Consider the following 19,010-nt stretch of genomic DNA (forward strand, 5'->3'; position numbering starts at 1 on the left):
CAAGCTAGAAGCTTACTCTAAACAGGTTTCCTATTCTCATTCCTGTCTTAGCAACTTACTTGGCAATATTTGATAAATACGGTCTTCTGTGTAAAATTCCTACAGCAGGATTTTTAATAAATTTGAAACTACTTTTCATTTTCTAATTTCATGACTTAAACACATTCAGAAGGTTTTATTAGTTGTTTTTTTTTTTCCAAGTATCCTGAGCAATCTTTTCTCCATCTGTTGAAAATGTTATCAAATTATGCTTTAAAAATTTGCGTCCGGTTTGCAGAGTACAAGGGAACAATTATTTGGTAGTGCTGGGGAGCAGAATTTGCCACCCCAAAATATGTCTCTTTGGCATTTTAATTGTTTTAAGCTGGTTATTTTCTGAGAAACAGCAGACATGAAAAGAGCTTTGAAAACCAAGTAGGAGTTTCCCTTTTGTAAGAAACATTTACATTTGTAAGGGAAATCTCCATTTGTAAGAATGTCTTTCCCTGCGTGCCTGGAAAAGGAAGACCACCAAAGTATCTAGAAATTCTGATCAGTAGAGAAGGCAAAAACTGAAATCAGCATCGCAATCACCCGTTTACTGTGCTTTTCGTGATACCTCCGGTAGCTGACTCTCCTCACCGCAAAATCCTCTTTCGTCTTTAGCCACATGTGGTGTTTAAGGTTAGGGCTTCAGCCATTTTGGCAAATCACTCAGTTTTTCCGGGTGTTTCCCATGCATCCATGCTAGTAAATTTTTGTTTGATTCTTTCCTGTTAGTCTGTCTCATGTTAAGTTCATTCTTAGACCAGCCAGAAGAACTTAGAAGGGTAGAGGAAAATCTCTTCCTCTCCAACAACAGTTTGTATCTTAGGCAGAATAATTATTCCTAATGTATTTTAACACTCTTAGAGACACCAATATATTACATGTTTGTGCCACTGAAATTCTTTTAATTACTGTCTTATTCTTTTCCTTTTTTTTTTTTTGAATAGAATAGGAAGGTGAGGGGTGTTGTTTAGTATGCCTCTTTCAAGTAGCACAAATACATTTCACAATGTGATCTTTGACAAATGTCCAAATGGATTTTAAAACTAAGTAAATTGAACTGCTTTTTATTGAGTCCCATAATTTATTCCAACCATCTGTGTCGCACACACAAAAGTTTGTTTCTTAAGGGCTTTCGGGGTTTTTTGTTTGTTTTTTTTTTGTTTTCTTTTCCCCCTCTGCACCATCATTTGAATATAACAACATTAATATATTTCAGGATTGACTTTGACCCCCTTAAAGAATACCATGTCAGTCAAGAAATATTTTCCAACACAACTATTTGCAATTTGGAGATTAAAAAATATGGAACCAAAAGCATTCTTTTGGCATCATACTTCTATTTAAAGGCCACCAAATGTTTCTTTCTGAGAGATTGTATTGAATGGTTAGGATCTTGGCATCCACTATTGTTCTCAGGAAAGATTTTCCTGGCCCACATTTGTTGTTGCTGGGTAATGAATGACTCGAATGTGTGGACAGAGCCACCCTCCCATCTGTACTAGCCTTAACTACCATCGATTGCTGTGTTGTGTCCTCTGTTGAACCATGCATGCTTAGTCATTAACTTTACTTAGAGCTGATAAAAATACCTGCCTTTATGGGTCACCTGTTGTATGCCTAGGACAGTACACGTAGTTTCTGATTTAATCATCACAATAATCAGAAGTTAAAGATAGAGAAACTGATGTTTATGTATTTTATTGGAATTTCTGATAACTAGATTTTTTTGTTGGTAGAAGTCACTAAAACAATGTTAAAATGTGTGGATTTTATTTGTTTGTTGTAAATCCAGTGTAATTTACAAAGTACAGGTTTAGTTTTCTTCATGGAGAATGATACCCACTTTTAAAGTTTCTACTTTGCTAAGCAGTATATTGGACTTTATATTAATTATACAGTGTAAAGATAACAGGCTTAGTAAGGTTAACTGTGTATCTTCTCAAGACTGATAGATGGCATATCCTGGATTCTTGCCCAGGACTCCTTCATTCAATATACCTTTTATCTTGAAATGGAGTAATAGTAGCCTGTGTTCCCCTGCAGAATCTACCCATCTTCCCAACTATGTATCATTCTGTCTAGTCTAGTCTAGTATGTGGCCTATGATAATCCTGATGTTTGGGAAACAGTCTTACTTGTTGCTTTTCTGTGCTATAATAAGAAACAAACATTATATATACATACACAGACATATGTATGTGTATATGTGTGTAAGTATATGTATATATGTATGTGTGTGTATATATATGTATATATTGTATGTGTGTGTACATATATATGTATGACTACATATAAGTCTCATGTGTGGCCATATCTGTCAACCACATCTTAGGTATTTGTGGCTGATACATATAGTAGTTTCATACAAATACAAGGTGTTAAATACTACGCCATCTTTCTCCCATCATTTGCACTAAGCTAAATTGTTAAACATACAACGCAAATTTCAAAACAACTCATAAGCTGCATCAATACAAAAAGCAATTCATACTTCAGATTGTTCTGAGAATAAGAAAAACATTGGCCAAAGCGATAAAAATGGAGAAAGATGAAGGAATCTGAGATCATTCAGCCTAAAGAAGACAAAACTTGCTAAGTTTGAGTAAACTGATTTACGTTTAGGTTTTTTAACGAGAATGGTGAGCAGTTGTTTTCTATTTTGTCATCATATCAGGAAATGAGTTTAATAAATTATCCAAGGACGTAATTATCCGTAAGGAAAATAACCTTTATGTCAAAGTGATGAAATATCAGAAGGGGCTCCTGAGGAAGATGTGAAGTCTTTGTACCTGGAAATCTGCGCAAAGAACATAAGCAACCACGCTTCCCCTAAAGGACAAACTACTGGACAGCAAGCTCTCAAGTAGTCTTTTCTAAGTTCCTACTTCATAAACATCATAACTCTTTTCTTACTTCTCTTGCATCTCTCCCTGCCATTTATCCCAGCACCGTAAGTAGGAACAATATCTGGCTTTTATTTTGAAATACATCTGACTATGAGACTGTTTACTGCAGTTTCTTTTTTGTAGTCCATTATCAAGCAGTGAAAGCAATCCTATATCAGCTAGCTTTTCAGGAAAAATGCAGATCCTGAGGGAGAGCACACTTAACATGTAGCCCTTGCATACATATAGCGCCTGGATTGATGATTGAAAAGCAGTTTTAAGTCATAACACTCACTGTTCAAAACCTATCAATGCTTCTCATTAAAACTAAAGTAAAATCCACATTCCTCAGAATAGTCTACAAGCCTGATGGGCAGGAGCTGAACATTCCTGTGTCCCTGATCTCCTCTCCTCGCATTCTCCAGTTCGCACCACGTCAGCCACTCTGACCTTACTGCTTACTCAACGCACCAGCTTCCTGGCTCTCACCACTCTTTGTCCTTGGATTAACAACAATCTGATACCAAGCAGGTGACCATTCAGCAGTGTTGGATCAGGATATTCCATACACAGGGAACAAGTACAATGCTCTAAATTCTGTCTCTCTGCCATTTTCCGTGGAGCATGCAGAGGCGCACATACACCTCAATGTCTGTCTCTTTCTTCTGAACTTCCCTCTTTGTTGCGTTCTCATTGACATTATATCTGTTTTGTATACCTGTTTAGTGTCAATTTCTCCTTCTGTATCGTAAGTACTATGATCAAGGCCTGCTTTCTTTCCTATTCTCTGTTGTATTGCCTGCCCCTATTATAGTATCTGGTATATGATAGACATTTAATAAATCAACCTTTCATTTCACTCTCAGTTTAAAAGTAGACATTATTTCCACAATGCCAAAATCTGATGGGAAAAAATTACTGATTATACTTGTGACCATAGCGGAAGTCAGTACACTTGTGACTGAATATTATGCTTTTCACGCATATGGTTTGTCATCATGGAGGGAGAGATGTAGTCTGAAGGTGAACTGGAAAGTACAATTTGCAGAAATTATATCATTTATTCTTTCTGAAATAAATCAAGGCTTATTGTCTTTGGATAAAAATGTGTTATTTTCGCACACACAAAAAAACAACTTACAGTGAACTTCTTTCCTCCATGTAAGAAAATGTTTGCTATTTAAAAAACGTGATTCTCTCTCTGATGTGAGGAGAATTTATTCCAGTCCCTATCTGAGAATTTCATTGCCATTTGCATGTTGCCTGGAATACAAATTGTACTTAGTAATCAATCAGTGTTTAATTGCCGCTCAAGTAAACCCTTGTAATCAGACTTGCTGTAAAAATGTTAAGGTGTGCAAAAAGCATAAGGTGGCATTTTCTCCTCCTTCTTATTATGCCTGTGTAACTTCCATTAATACTAATAGGAGGCACAGCTGGTCGTCAACAGGAGATTACAGGTTGCTGTTTAAATCATATTTTATTTTTATACCTTGGCAAGATTTATGTATTGAAATCAGTTGGCCAGATTTTTGCTGTTGTTAAGAAAGCTTTCGCTCTGAAAGAATGAGATTGGGGGAGGGAAATTGAGTCCCATATTTTTTATTTTAGGAATATAAAGACTCGAAATCCAAGTAGCAGCTTGTCCTTATACAGCAAGTCTGTCTTACGCTTTAGCACCAGCTGGAGTCCCATTTCTAATTTGCTGTGAAGAATTAAGTGATTTGAGACCCATACCCTGGAGTATTTGACCTCCGATGTCAACCAGCTAGCTTGCAATTCCCTTGGCTGGAAAGTTTCTCCAGAATTGATTTGAGCTAACATCAGTTAAAATACTCTGCAATATGGTAGTAAATATCATTGCAAATCTGAGGGCAACTTTATAGCTATGAAAATAAACACACTGTAGAATATTGAGGAAAAGAGTTTAAGAAACATGGAAAGCTTGGTGATCGGAAATGCTGGGATAATAAAACCTTTCCCCTCAAGGTCGTCAGTTTGAGCCTGGCACAGGTGGGGAGTTCCACTGGCTGAAGGTGGTTATTTGTAGCATTTGTGAGCTGTGTCACTGTTCTCAGGCTCATTTCTTTGTGGCCACGTCCGTTTGTCACCAAATAGCTATTCCTGTCATTCTCAATGGCCACGGTGTTAACAATTCTAAGAGATTCGAAGGACTAATGAGGACAGAGTTAGGGCAGCATCCTCACTAGCCCAACACAAACCAGTCTCGTTTACCTCAGTCGTCGTAGTTCATGCTGGTGCCCTCATCTGGATTGTTGTCTGTCTGTCTTTCTCTATGCCTCCTCTAGTCTTTCAAATTATTCCACTCATTCCTTTTCCCTCTGCATGATATTTCTCCAAATAATCCTCGATTTGTCTCGTTCTTGACCTTGCTTGGTATCAGTTACTTGACTTTTTGTCTTTGAAAAGATATAACACATTATTGGGCACTGAGTAAATGCTCAACAAATATTGATAGCTTTGAACTGATAGTCTAATAAAATTATCAAGTTATGGCAATCCAGAAGTTTGTGCCCTGCAAATCTTGATTTTAATTCAAAAGAAAAAATGTACTGTATTTCCTATTATGGTACTTAAGACTGTATACAATGTACTAGTGAGGTTTTGAAGGATATGTGATCATTTTTTTATTCACAATTTTTTTTCTGAATATGTGATAAGAAATATGTAAAAAAGGCAGGAAGTACATAAACATTCATAATTCCACCATCAGTATTCTAATCTGTATCAGTTACACAATTGTTTTACACAATTGGAATTATTTTAAAGACTTTAGTTTGAGATCTGATTTTGCTTCACTTAACACAAAAAATGATATTTAGGAGATTCATGCTATTCTAAATTTTGAGTGTTCATTAACAAGTATAGGTTAGGTTATACTGCAGTAACAAATTACTCCAGACATTTCAGAGGCTTATACCACGAAGATTTATGTCTTGCTCATGCAGTATTTCCCATGTGGGTTGACAGGGAGCCTCTGCTTCATGCAGTCACTCTGGGACCTAGTTGCTAGATATTTCCCTTTCTTTTGGTTGCATCTTTGGAAGATGTGGCCTCCTCAGTTACTGCAAGCACATTAAAAAGATGCAAGAAGTTTTCATCTCAGCAATTAAATACTTAAAACAGAAATAACACATGTCCATTTCCACTCATAGTCCGATAGCCAAAACAAGTTATGGTACCATCCTAATTGTAAGGGGGCTGAAAACTGTAAGGAGACATATGGAATATTTTATATAATGAATCCTCCTCAGTTTCTTCCTTTAATATAATTCCTTCAGTTTTATTATTTAACGAAGATTTCTCAAAGTTATGATTATCAAGAAAGGCATTCTTTCCTTATTTCAAGTGTTGCTAGAAATGTAGTAGTTACTAACCTTAGATTTCAGACTTAGTTACATTGACCAGAAATGTAACTTAATTTATTCTTTAACAGAACTTAATTTTTATTTTGAATCCTTAATCAGTCAAATGGCAAAACCAAAATCTCATCCAATTTAAGGCTTCTTGTCCCTTTCACAGAGAGTTGCTTCAAAATTCTAAGCAGTTGACAAAGTGCCAGTGTGTTTTAGTAAGGAGGGTGGACACTGGGTCCTCAAGTCATTGTCATGTTACTCTGTGATAAATGATGAGATGGCCTTCATCCATTCTGCTCACCGTCCACACGTGTAAGTACAGTCCACGTAAGTGCTTCTCCTTCCCGAAGACAAGACCTCCAGAGCATCCTGTCCTCTCTCCATCACTGCCGTGCTCCTGGGGAGCAGAGGGAACGCGTTATTCTGCTGCTGTAGCCACACTGGGAGTGTCAGGGATGGGATGAGGCAGAGCTCAGGTTCTTTTCTCAGAGACCCACAAGTGACTCATTTTTCATCCTTAATAGGAAAGATGAGGAATGTAGAAATTGATCACACATTCTTCCCAAATGTTATGATATAGCATTACCTTGTTCCTGGATCTCAGCTTTTAAAATGAAAAAGATAAAAATTTGACTTTTTTTATTTGTGTTTTACAACCCTCATTTCAGGCTATAATCCTACTGAATAAACAGAGGAAAGGCAAAAAATGAGGAAAGGGAAATGCTTACCAATTTATCAAACTGTTATTCTGTAATCTGCTAATAGCTGGTTTCTTCTGTGTAAGTTGACCGTATTCTGTACCAAGCAACTGTTATGTTATCTAATAAATCCTGACTGTCTAGTGGTTATCTGGGCTCCTGGAGCCAAAATTTTCCTGTAATAATCTGTGGCTCAATCATATTCTCAAACTTAGAATTTTACTTAGAGTTTCAGGTGTTCCCAGGAATAGCATTTTATAACATAATTTTAGAAGTGGTCGTGGTAAACAGAGGATTGCTGCTGTTTGCTTGTTACTGGTCGGCTGTTGCTTTCGACGAGCGTTTTGTCTATCGCTGTAGGAGGGTGATTCAGTGATTGTGAACGTGAATTCTCAGTTGTGAATCAGTTGTGAATTCCCTTCTTCCCTGCTTCCGGCTCCTGGGGAGGAAGCTCTGTCTTGTTTCTAAGGAATTCTTTTCCAGTCCTCCTGCCTGTCAAGCAAACTTAGGTACATAGATTTTGTTGTCATCCTGGTGAAGGACTTTTTGGATGAAAAAGCACTTTCTGAGACAGGAATTCATATTTTGAGAAAGAAAGGGACAGGAATAGTAGAGGCCTGATGTTTTGGGAGTGGAGTGGGAAGGAAGGTTAGTCCCCAGTCCTGAGTGGAAATGGGAAGCAGCGTAAAAAAATGAAAAGTGAGTGCAGCTTCCACAGAGCAGAGGCCCTCTGAATACACAGGGTCTGAGAAGCTGAAGGCTCCAGGAGTGCCTGAAAAGACAGAGCACTAAGTTTCACAGTTTTGAGGGTCCTGGCAAGTGTCCCCCACAGCTGGCCTTCCTTTGGAGCTACAGTCATCAAAGGCACTATGCTGTCCAGGCAGGAATTCTGATAAAAAATGATAGAGCGGATAGTGGAAGTTCAAAGACTAATAGTGACTTTGTGTAGGCCCGAGATGGTCTCCTTTTTTAATAAACCTTTTAGATTTACAGAAAAGTTGCAAAGGTAGTGCAGAGAGTCCCTGTGTTTCTCACACCCAGTTTTTGTTATTATTTACATTTTAAACTAGTGTGATACACATAGCAAGTTAATGAGCCAATATTGGTTACCATTATTAATTAAAGTTCATACTTTACTCATATTTCCTCAGTTTTTATCTATTTTTTTTATTGTTGCAGGATCCCATCCACTGTACCATATTATACTTAGTTGACATGTCTCCTGAGATTCTTCTTGGCTCTGATAGTTTCTCAGAAATCCTTGTTTTTGATGATCTTGACAGTTCTGAGGAGTGCTGGTCAGGTATTTTGTAAAATACCCCTTGATGAAGACTTGTCTGATGTTTTTCTTGTAATTACACTGGGGTAAGGATTTGGGGAGGGAGACCACAGAGGAAAAGTGCCATTCTCGTTGTGTGATATCAAGAGTATGTGGTATCAATCTGATATCACTTTTGTTATTAAGCTTGATCACTTGGCTGAAATAGTGTTTCTCAGGTTTCTCCATTGTGAAGTGACACTTCTTCTCTCTCTTTCCATGCTGTATTTTTTTTTGTTTGTTTTTGTAGGTGAGGGGGATGAAGTCACTATAAAAGCCCACACTTAATGTTTAGAAAAGAGAAAATCAATGATTGTGGGGAAGGGTGAGTGAGTGGAGAAGTATATAAAATAGAGTTTGATCTATGCTTTGAAGTAGAGGTAAAGTTTACCAAGGCAGAAGGAACAGAGGATGAGGAGTTATGCTTCCCACTCCCCCCTTGAGGGCTGAGGAACCATGTAAATTATCTGGAATTCCTCTGCATGGAAGATTTTAGAATTCGCTCACATGTATTTAATTATTCAATAATATATTTATATCAGTATAGACTCATGGCTATTTATTTAATACTTTAGTTTTAATCCAATACCACTTTATTTATTTTGTAGCTCAAACTGTTCCAGCTTTCAGCTGGCTTCCTGTGTTGCTTTGAGATTCCATTAATGTGTGTGTGAGTGAGTGTGTGTGTGTGAGTCCACTCAGGTTGCTGTAACAGAGTGCCATAGACTGGGTGGCTTAAACAAGAACCTATTTCTCACAGTTCCAGAGGCTGGGAAGTTCAAGAACAAGATCTGGTGCATCCAGTTCCTCAGTAAGAGCCCTCTTCTTGCTCTGCAGATAACTGCCTTCTTACTGTATTCTCACGTGGTGGAGAGAGAGAGAGCAAGTTCTGATTTCTCTTCCTCTTCCTTGAAGACACTAATCCCATCATGGGGTACCACCTTCATCTAAACCTAATCATCTCTTTTAAAGGCTCCATCTCTAAATATCATCCCCTTGGGGATTAGGGCTTCAACATAGGAATTTTGGGGAGATACAGACATTTAGTTCATAACGGTGTGTGTGTGTTTTAGCACTTTCTTTCTGGCGCTGCAACATGCCGCAAGTGCATTGTGTGTATTTCCTGCACAGTCTGGAAGCAACCGTTTCTCCAGGGATCCCTGGTTCATTTCACTGGAGAAAGATAACATAATATAATATAATATAATCATAATGATGTTTTCAAAGTTCATTCATGTTGTACCATGTATCAATACTAATTCCTCTTTCTATCTGATAATATTCCATTATATGGATATTCCATTATATAAGCACACTGTGTTTATCTTTTCTTCGGTTGATGGACCTTTGGGTTGTTTCTACATTTTGTCTATTAAGAATAATGCTGCTATAAATATTTATATGAACATATGTTTTCATTCTCTTGAGTCTATACCTGGGAGTGAATTTGCTGGGTCATATGCTAATTCTGTGTTTTACTCTTTGTGTAACTGCCAAACTGTTTTCCAAAGCAGTTGTACCATTTTAAATTCCCACCAGCACTGTATGAAAGTTTCCGTTTCTCTGCATCCTCTCCGATACTGGCTATTGTACATTATTTTTATTAAAGACATCAAAGGGATAGGAAGCTGCATCTTACCGGGGCTTTGATTTGCGTTTCTCTAATGACTAGTGATGTTGAGCATATTTTTTTGCACTTCATGTGCAGATTTTTGTATGAGCATAATTTTCAAGTCAATTTGGCAGATACCTAGAAGCATTGCTGTTGGATTATATGTTAAGACTGTGGTGTCTTTATATTTTTATTCAATCAAATATATATGATACGAATTGCAACTGGTATTTGTGGGAAAACTCCTATTACGCACCACAACAACTAGCTGTTAGCCAGAGAGGAGGCAGAAAGCACCTATGGTCCTGTGTAGTTCTTCCCTGAGTGTGAGGAGGAGAGACGTCGCCCTCTAGGGGAGCTTGGCAAAGTACTGGGGTACTTTCGGTGGTAACAAAGCCGAGGCCCAGTCAGTAGTGTGCCGTGTGTGAAACAGCTTTGCAGAATTAAGAAATGCCCTGCCTCAGATGTCGCTCCGCACCCCACGTGAAGTGAATAGCCTGATGTACGAGTTAGCGGAAAGGCAGGAAAAGGAAGGGGTAGAGTGCAAAATCTGCAAGCGTTGAAAGCACCTTTGGAAAGGAAGCGGCGGTTAACAGCAACTTTTTGGGACCTGGAGGTGATATGATCCTCCCCAAGCTGTCCTGAGTCTTAAGTCATCTCTGGAAACTGAATGTTATGCTATTTGACAACCCCTGGGTTGCTTTCGATTCTTGTTTTCTTTATTTATATTTTTGCATCCTCATCCTTCCTGCCTAACACGATTTAGATTACCTAGGTGAATGTCTGGTTTTTGCAATCAACAGATGCTGACTAGCACACCTGTTTGTTTGTTTGTTTTTTTCCCATGAAGATATGGAGAGGGTGGAATTTGAAAAGGGAATTTTGCTTTCCTCTGAAGTTATTTGTTATAAGCGGTTAAGACTAATATTTGCTTTGTGGTTAAAACATGACAAGTAATTGTGGTATTGGTACATATTAACCTGGCAAACTCATTACTTGGGATACTTTGATTAGTAAATTTTTTTTTTCTATGTGATTTTACTAAATTGGTTTCTGGGGACATTCCAAATTATGAAATGGAAGCCAATTTCAAACTAAATATTGGGCAGGAGGAAAAAAGCCAATACTTTGCAAGTTTACTCACACTGTGTGGTACTTAGTATTTCAGTAATGCATTCAACATTATAAGCCAGGAATTAACATAGAAGAAAGTGAAAACGTCTCAATTTAATTCCCATTGGTGGGAATTAGGAAGCAAATTTCCAGAGGAAGTGGAACTTTGTCAAAAGGAAAACGAAGTCACATTCTGTACATATTAAAGCATTTAATTTCCAAATACTTGAATTTTGCATGTTACCAAAATGCTGAAATGAGTTTTTCCCTAGTCTGAAGAGTCTACAGTACGTTGTTCTATATTAGTCGCAGCCCATGCAGTGAGTGGTGAGTCAGCCCTGTGGTTATCTGTTCCATTGCTGGCCCCTGATGTATCACTCTCCTGGTATTTGTCCTCTTGGGCAGTCCTCTCTCTGTGAATCTGGGCTTGGCTAATGATGTGCTTAACTAACACAAAATGTCTAAGGTGAGTGTGCCAGTTTCAGGCCTAAGCCTTAAAAAGTCTAGCAGTCTTCGGCTTTTGCACGCATGGGCACCTTGACCCTCCAGACAAGAAATTCAGCTATGCTTCTAGAAAGGCCATGTGAAGAAGCAGCAAGGAGGATGAGAGGCCCTGAGACTGCAGGGGAAGAGAGAGACGGCTGCCCCTCTCCACCGCCCTGCTGCCCACAGCTGCCTTGCCAGCTGGATTCACCCACAAAAGCGAGCAACAGGAGAATGGGAAGCTGAGCCCAGCCCAGACTACAAACTCGTGAGCAAGTAACGTAGTTGTTTCAAGCCAGTAAGCTTTGAGGAATTTAGTTTTAAAGCAATGGATGATCCACCTGCTGCCCATCCAACACTGCATAGTTTGCCAAGGAGGGACGAAGAGCAGATGATACAGTGATGGATGTTTCACTTCCAGATTTTTATTTTATTTTGTTTTATTTTGATCTTATTTTATTGTGGTAAGAACACTTAACCTGAGATTTACTGTCTTAACAGTTAAGTACAGAATACAGTATTGTTGACTCTAGGTGCAATGTTGTGCACAGACCTCTAGAACTTATGCATATTGTTCAACTAAAACTTTATGCCTGTTGAATAGTAACTCCCCTCAGCCACTGGCTACCATCTCCCCACAGCCACTGGCTACCACCATTCCACTCTGATTCCGGGAATTTGGACATTTTAAGTACCTTTTATAATTGACTTCCAGGTTTTGAGCTTCTAATCTTGAGTATAGAATACATCTTTTCATTGAAATTTTTGGAAATTATGTTTTTTGTCAGTAATATGTTTCAGCTACATTTTAGATTATCCAAAATATAGCATGGAATATTAATTATGTTTAGCAGTTTTGTGGGCAAATAAGTTTTCAGCTTCTAATAAGTAACTTATAAATGAGCTTTTGGAGCACATTAGTTTGCTGGGTGTTGCCTGTGTCATCAACATGCAGTGTTTCAAAGTATAATTTTTAATTATTGCAGTAATTCAGGCAAGGGAGAAATGTGGACCTACTTGGGCAATTCAAGAAAGATGCAAGCCACTTTGGTACCTAGAATGGCTAGGAAGGAAAGAGGTGGAAAGAGCCAGGCACAGCAGAACGAGACAGACATTCTTAATTAGCTGTGACACGCGCTGAGGCACAGTGGCATGGGGGAAGCTGCCATGTTAGAAGGTTGCGTAAGACTTGGTTTAGAATCGTACTGGACGGGCTAAGAGGATTGTTAAGTTACCCAAAGGTGATTTAGCCAGGAAATTACATGATTGGGCCATGTTTGAGACTTACGGATTTGGCAGCAATTCCCAGGACAGAGTAGAAGAGGGAGAGATTTAACAAAAATCATGTAAATCTTACTGATATCCCGTATTTGCAGCAGCTTTTCTTAGCATTCAAAAGAGGCTTTTAAAAACAAAAAATATATATAAAATAATTACATTAAACAGTAATAAATACTTTTGCAGTTTAGTCAAATACTTTAATATAATGTCATAATAACAGCAGATTAGGAAGACTACCATATCTTCTTAATCAAAAACTTAATTCTGTGGTCCTATGACTTTGATGACCAGCCTGGGCTATTCGATGATACATTAAATAAAGAGGTGGATAGTTTTTGGCATCCTGGGACAGTTTTTGTTTATATTGACTTTCCTTAGCAACTTTATCATGCATGTACATGTAGAAATGTATTTTTGTTTCAGTCTTTTGTTCTGGACATGATTTCTTTTTTTAAGTTTTGACAGAACAATAAACAGCAGAGTGTTTTCTTACATATTTAAATGTCACTAAAATAAATGTGTACGTCTTTTTTGTGATGAGAAAAGATGTTCAAGACAAAAAAAAAAATCAGCTAGTCCCTAAAGGAATAATTGAATCGGAATAAAAAATAAATGAAAATATCCCCCCTAATGCTCAATGTAGTCTAAAATATTTCTCAGAGTATCACCAAGTACCCTATGCCAGTGTGTACCTACACCTCGTATTGTTATGTGTAACTGCGCAGGAACATCACAAGGACTGAGACAGATATCTTGTTGGAATTTATTACCCTTATAAACTTGGTAACCAAAGAATGTATCTTTGCCCAGATACTCTTCTAAGGGCAAGCTTCATGCTTTTGTCCAGTTATAGGTAGAGTTAGTGCTGGAAAGGCAGGTCCAGGAGGTCTGTCCAATGCACAGTTCCAAGAGGATGAGCTGTGTTAGGATTTCTTCTAACACACACCTGGGATATTCTGTTCTGTACAGCTTTGTAGAAATTGGTAGAAGTTGCTCCAAATTAGGTGAAGCTTTTTAGAGGACTTAGTGTTTAGCTGAATTTCCTAGATTGGTCTCAGAGCGAATTCAGCCTTCAGTGACATGGAATAACACCTTGAGACTTTTCCTTGGCCAGAATTCAGGTAGTATGTGCTTCTGTGGTTTAGTGTGTTGTGTCGGATTACTGGATTACAGATAATCCATTTCCCACTGAAATATGTAGCCTCTAACTTTAACTGAATAAAGAATGAGTCGAATAAGAAGCATAGCAAATGTTTCTGAAATGCAAAGCCTGCGTGTATTTTTAGGTTTGTCTGTATTAGAATCTATACTATGAAATATGGAAATTCTTTTAAAATCTGGAAATACGGCGTGTTTTTTGGAAAGCATTACACTAAATGGATCCAATTTAGTTTTCAAGTGTTGTTTGTGATAAAATATTAAAGGTAGCTTTTGGTTTCAGATATTTAAATTAGAGATGCCTGTAGATTAATTTCAAAAAATTAAAACTCATAATCAGTTGTTAATTCTAATTCTTTTTACTGTCATATAAGTGTAAAATTGTATTTTTATCTCTAAGGTAACATAATGAACCATGAATCTAAGATTTGAAAAACTGTATACTAATGAACTTATAATTCCCTTGTGCATATGTTAGAAGGCTTTTTTCAAAGCCTATCTGAAAGTATAAAGAATCTCTTTTTAGTATTTGATTAGCAGCAAAATTAGTGAGCTAGAAACATTATTCATAATACAATAGAGATGTAGGGAAGTTGGAAACTCTCCAATTGGTTATTTGGAAACAGGGACAACTTAATTGTTCTGAGGTTGAGAGACAAATTATTGATTACATTTTCTCACTAAAGTATTCTCTTTAAAATTAAACTGAAATTGTTGGTATCTTTTGCTAAGAAACCACTCACCTTCCACTGCAAAAATGCTTGATGCATAGTAGGTAGTCAAAGATATTTTTTAAATAATGCTAAGTGCAAATATGTTGATTAATTATAAATCTTCTGAGCATACTGCTTATTTGAATTTAATAAAAAATATGGTTTATTTTTCTATCTTATGGATTGGACACAGTAAAGTGATATGAATGTTGATGCCACTTTTGGTGATTTTATTAAGGAAATTTGTGACTTACAACATTTTGACCCAATATTTATATTTCTAGTGTACAAATATCTGATTCCTAGAAGCTGTTAAGGACAGTTTTTCTGTGTATCAAATACTTTGATCTTTTTAATAATGTCTCTTGAACATGTATTTTTAAGTTATAAATCTGAGCAATAAAAGAAGGAGTAAAAATGTTTAGATAATAAATGAAATGTTTAGAGGAGTATTTCTTAAGCTACATCCACTCAAACTGAAGGTAAGAATTTTCTAGGCAGCATTAGTAATTATACTAAAATGAGTTACCTCCATGTATATGAATAGGTATGTATTCGGGTCAGTATTGTGTATATTTTACAATAAGTGGGAAAATAAATGATACTTCTTATGGCTGAGTGAGAATTTTAGTGCTGCAAGTTGTGTATGTATTAAATGAAAAAATGTTCTTACATATTTAAAATCAGTCTTATGGTTATATACATTAAGGAAGTTTTCCCTTGTGTAGCAGAAGTGGTGTTTACAGCAAGCTTGGAGTTGGGTGAAGAGGAAGAGGACCAATGATGAACAGGGACAGAAGTAAGGGTAGCTGTGAACTACCCAAAAGTGTGGAAATACTTTTATTATTCATTGGACAAGAAAATTACAGAATCGGAGATGCAGAAAATCTACATATTTTGACATGTGTGATTTAGTTCCAGTTTAAAAGATGCTGCTAAATAGAAGAGAAACAAGTTCAAATGTTTCCAGACGAGACTTGCATCTGGAAAAAGGGGCAGCCGTTTAAGGCTTTACTCTAATCCACCACTAGATCTACCTAATACTATCATCACATGTTTATTTATAATCTAACACTTGTATATGTACAGTATTATGGTGCATGACAAGAAAGCAGAGAATCATTGGACATGGTTAAGAATCTTACACTTCCTAATCTTATTAGAAATCCAGGAAACACCCATAGAAGGAAAATAAGATCGTATCTCATCTGCAATGTTCCAAACATATGTAACAAACAATGAACACTATATTCAGCTGTATCATAAGGTTGAATGTGGTAAGTGTTAAAACCAAGTAGCATAAAAGGTAGAGATTAAAATTGGGGAAGAAAAATGGGATTTTAATAGGCTAAGATTTCATGTAGAGGAAATAGTAGAGCAAAGGCAGTAATGTAAGAAAGATGGAACAGATTGTGGAGTTGCCCTGACTGACTGTGCAGTGTGTATAATGGTGTAAAAGTCTAAAAAAAGTAGGTTGACTGTAGTAATGGAGAATTTCTAATGCTGGGGTAAGATGTACTAATTGTATTAAATAATCCTGTGAAACTACTGAAAGTCTTCAAATGCTCAAATCCTTGTGTAACATGATGAGATGTTGGGTTTAGGAAAAAAACTCTGGTAGAGGTTGGTGAAGAGACTACAGTGGAGGTGTGGAGACAAGTAAGAGAGTTACTGTAATAATCCAGGTGACAGGTATTACAAATTTGAAATAGGACAATAACAGAAAGAATGGAAAGCCAGAGGAAGATGATGTTGCAGACACTGAAACAAAAATACTGTGCAATCACATAGATGTTAGGACAGATAAAAGAAAAAAGATGTTAGTAACTACTATTTGTCAGAGATTTTTGTATCCATATTCATGAAGAATATTGTCTAAAATTTTCTTTCTTATAATGTCTTTGGTACATGTATCAGAGCAATACCAATCTAATAAACTGAGTTCCTTCAATTATATTTTATGCAAAGCTATTTGAATTATTTTGAAGTATCAGAGGATCAATTGTGGGTATAAAAAGATTCTCTCAAATGAGGGAGGAATAATAGGCAAAATGTGATAGATACAGTGAAGTGTATGGGGTATGTGTGTATATATATCATATATATATATAGTCCTCCCCATCAGCTTTACATCTGAAAAGATCATTCAAAATCACTGTTGAAAACAACGTCTGGATGACTTGGTGAAAGGGCTTTGTTTCTAAAAATGATTAGAAGGAAATATTAGAAAACAGTCAGAATTCAAAAAAGTATACAAGGAATCATTGCTTTTTACAAAACTGTATGAGAAAGTCATTTAGAGGACAATGTCCAGATGAAATGATAAAGGAATGACTTAAGAAACAATTTAAGAAGTTAAACATTATATTAAAATAATAAAAATCCATTGAGACTCCGGAAAGCTTAATGATGATGTAGAAGATAAAATTGAGAAGGTCAAACAAGAAAGAGAAGAAAAGAAAAATAAAACAAAAGCTGACTTTTGCTATTTTAGTCTCTGGTGTTTCAATTAAACATATAAACCATATGAAGACATTTGAGAATAAGATTAATTCCATGGATCTTTTCCCCAGAAATATGTACACATGCATATATACACCTAAAAGTCAATTTAAAGAAGTTCACAGACCATGCAAATTGCATTCATGTACCCCACGTTAAGGTGAAGAATTCCCAATATGCAGTGAATCTGAATAATCTAGTTCAGTATTTCTGAAACCAGTGTTCCACGGAGTACATTTTTCCCCAACTGGCGAGGACCAAAGTACCCCATACTCAAGTTTGGGAAATGCTCAGATAAGCAATATTAACCAGATTTCATTACTTCATTAATTCTCAGAGTCTATTTTTTACAATTTTATCAATACCTAACTATTCTTAAAAATGCTTACTCTCCACCAGGCACTGTCCTGAGTATTCTGTAGAGAATATATTCATCTTACAATCCTCGTAAGCAGTCCTAAGATATAAGTACTGTACTATTATTTTCCCTATTTTGCTAACATGGAAAGTGAGGGAAAGTGAGATTAAATAACTTGCCAAGTTCACATAACTTGTAAATTGAGGAAGCCAAGAGTCAAATAACCTGAATCTGATTCTGCTTATTTATCATTATAATAAAGACAGGAAGCAGAGCATATAGTGACCATTAAACTTTTTATTTTGATCTGGACCTATTAATATTCCATAGAAGTAGCATTTTATACAGCATAATATCAAAAGTGGTAATATGATTAATTAGGTAGTTTGGATAATATATAAATATAAATATAATGAAAAACTTACACATACGTACAGTTATATAGCTTTGAAAACTAACAAAATATATATAATATTTACAAAACCTGATCATTTATTAGGCAACCAAAATATCTCAACATATTCTGGACAGAAATTATGCTTTCTATGTTCCTATGAACAAGGCAATGAAATAAAAATTATTAACTGTCTTAGTTTTTATATCATTACAGCTGCTGACAGACTCAAAATAACAGCTCTTAAATGAGTCAGAACTTTTATTTTTGTCTCACAAACAATTCTGTCATTAACCATCAGGGTAGACAGGGCAGTTCCTGGTGTCAGGAAGCCATGCATCTTCTGTTTGTTCTACACACCTTAATCTTTTGCTTCCACGTCGTGGTCCAAGTCAGCTGCTTTAGTGACTCTCTCCTTTGGGTCTGCATTTCAGGCATTGAGAAGAAGAAGGCAGACTCTTTCATTTTCAGAGTGAGGGTTTGCATGACTTCACCATTATGTCACTTTCGCTCACATCTCCTCGTGGAACTAAGCTACGTGGCAGCACCAAGCTTCCAGAGCAGCTGGGAAGGGGTAGTCTGCAGATCGGTGACCGTGTGCTCAGCTAAAACAATATAACCACATAAGAAGGGGGTGACAGATCCTGAGGTGCTGTGGCAACCAGCCACTTTGGCCAATCTCAAAGAAAAAAATTCTCTTACCTCAGACAAAAGATGAAATCAAAACTGTAGTTACAGCATGCTTAAAACTGGTGGGATACTGCCAAACCTGTACTCGGAAGAAAATTTAATGCTTAAATGGTCTTACATTAAATAAGAAAGAATGAAAATAAATGAATTAATCATTCAAGTGAAGAAGCTAGAGATAATTCTTGAAAATGAGCATAAGAAAAGCGTGGAAAAATTAATAAGGATAAAATTGTAGGTTAATAATTTATAAAGGAGAAAAAACAGTAGAATGATAAATAAGTGTAAATGCTGGTTCTTCAAAAGACCATTAAAAGAGATAAACTGCAGAAAATACAAGTCAATAAAAAAGGAAGTAGCAAGCCCTTTACGTTATGTATGAAAGAGAGAATGTAACCACA

The 19,010-nt window shown here is 36.6% G+C and overlaps 1 long non-coding RNA gene across 1 annotated transcript in view; it reads left to right on the forward strand.

Annotated features, from left to right (window-relative positions):
• Positions 1 to 19,010, forward strand: part of LOC116665902 — a 70,532-nt gene that overhangs the window by 10,829 nt on the left and 40,693 nt on the right. The gene's annotated exons all lie outside the window — the stretch shown is intronic.

Source organism: Camelus ferus, chromosome 9, assembly GCF_009834535.1.
Source record: "Camelus ferus isolate YT-003-E chromosome 9, BCGSAC_Cfer_1.0, whole genome shotgun sequence".
Lineage (NCBI taxonomy): Eukaryota > Metazoa > Chordata > Mammalia > Artiodactyla > Camelidae > Camelus > Camelus ferus.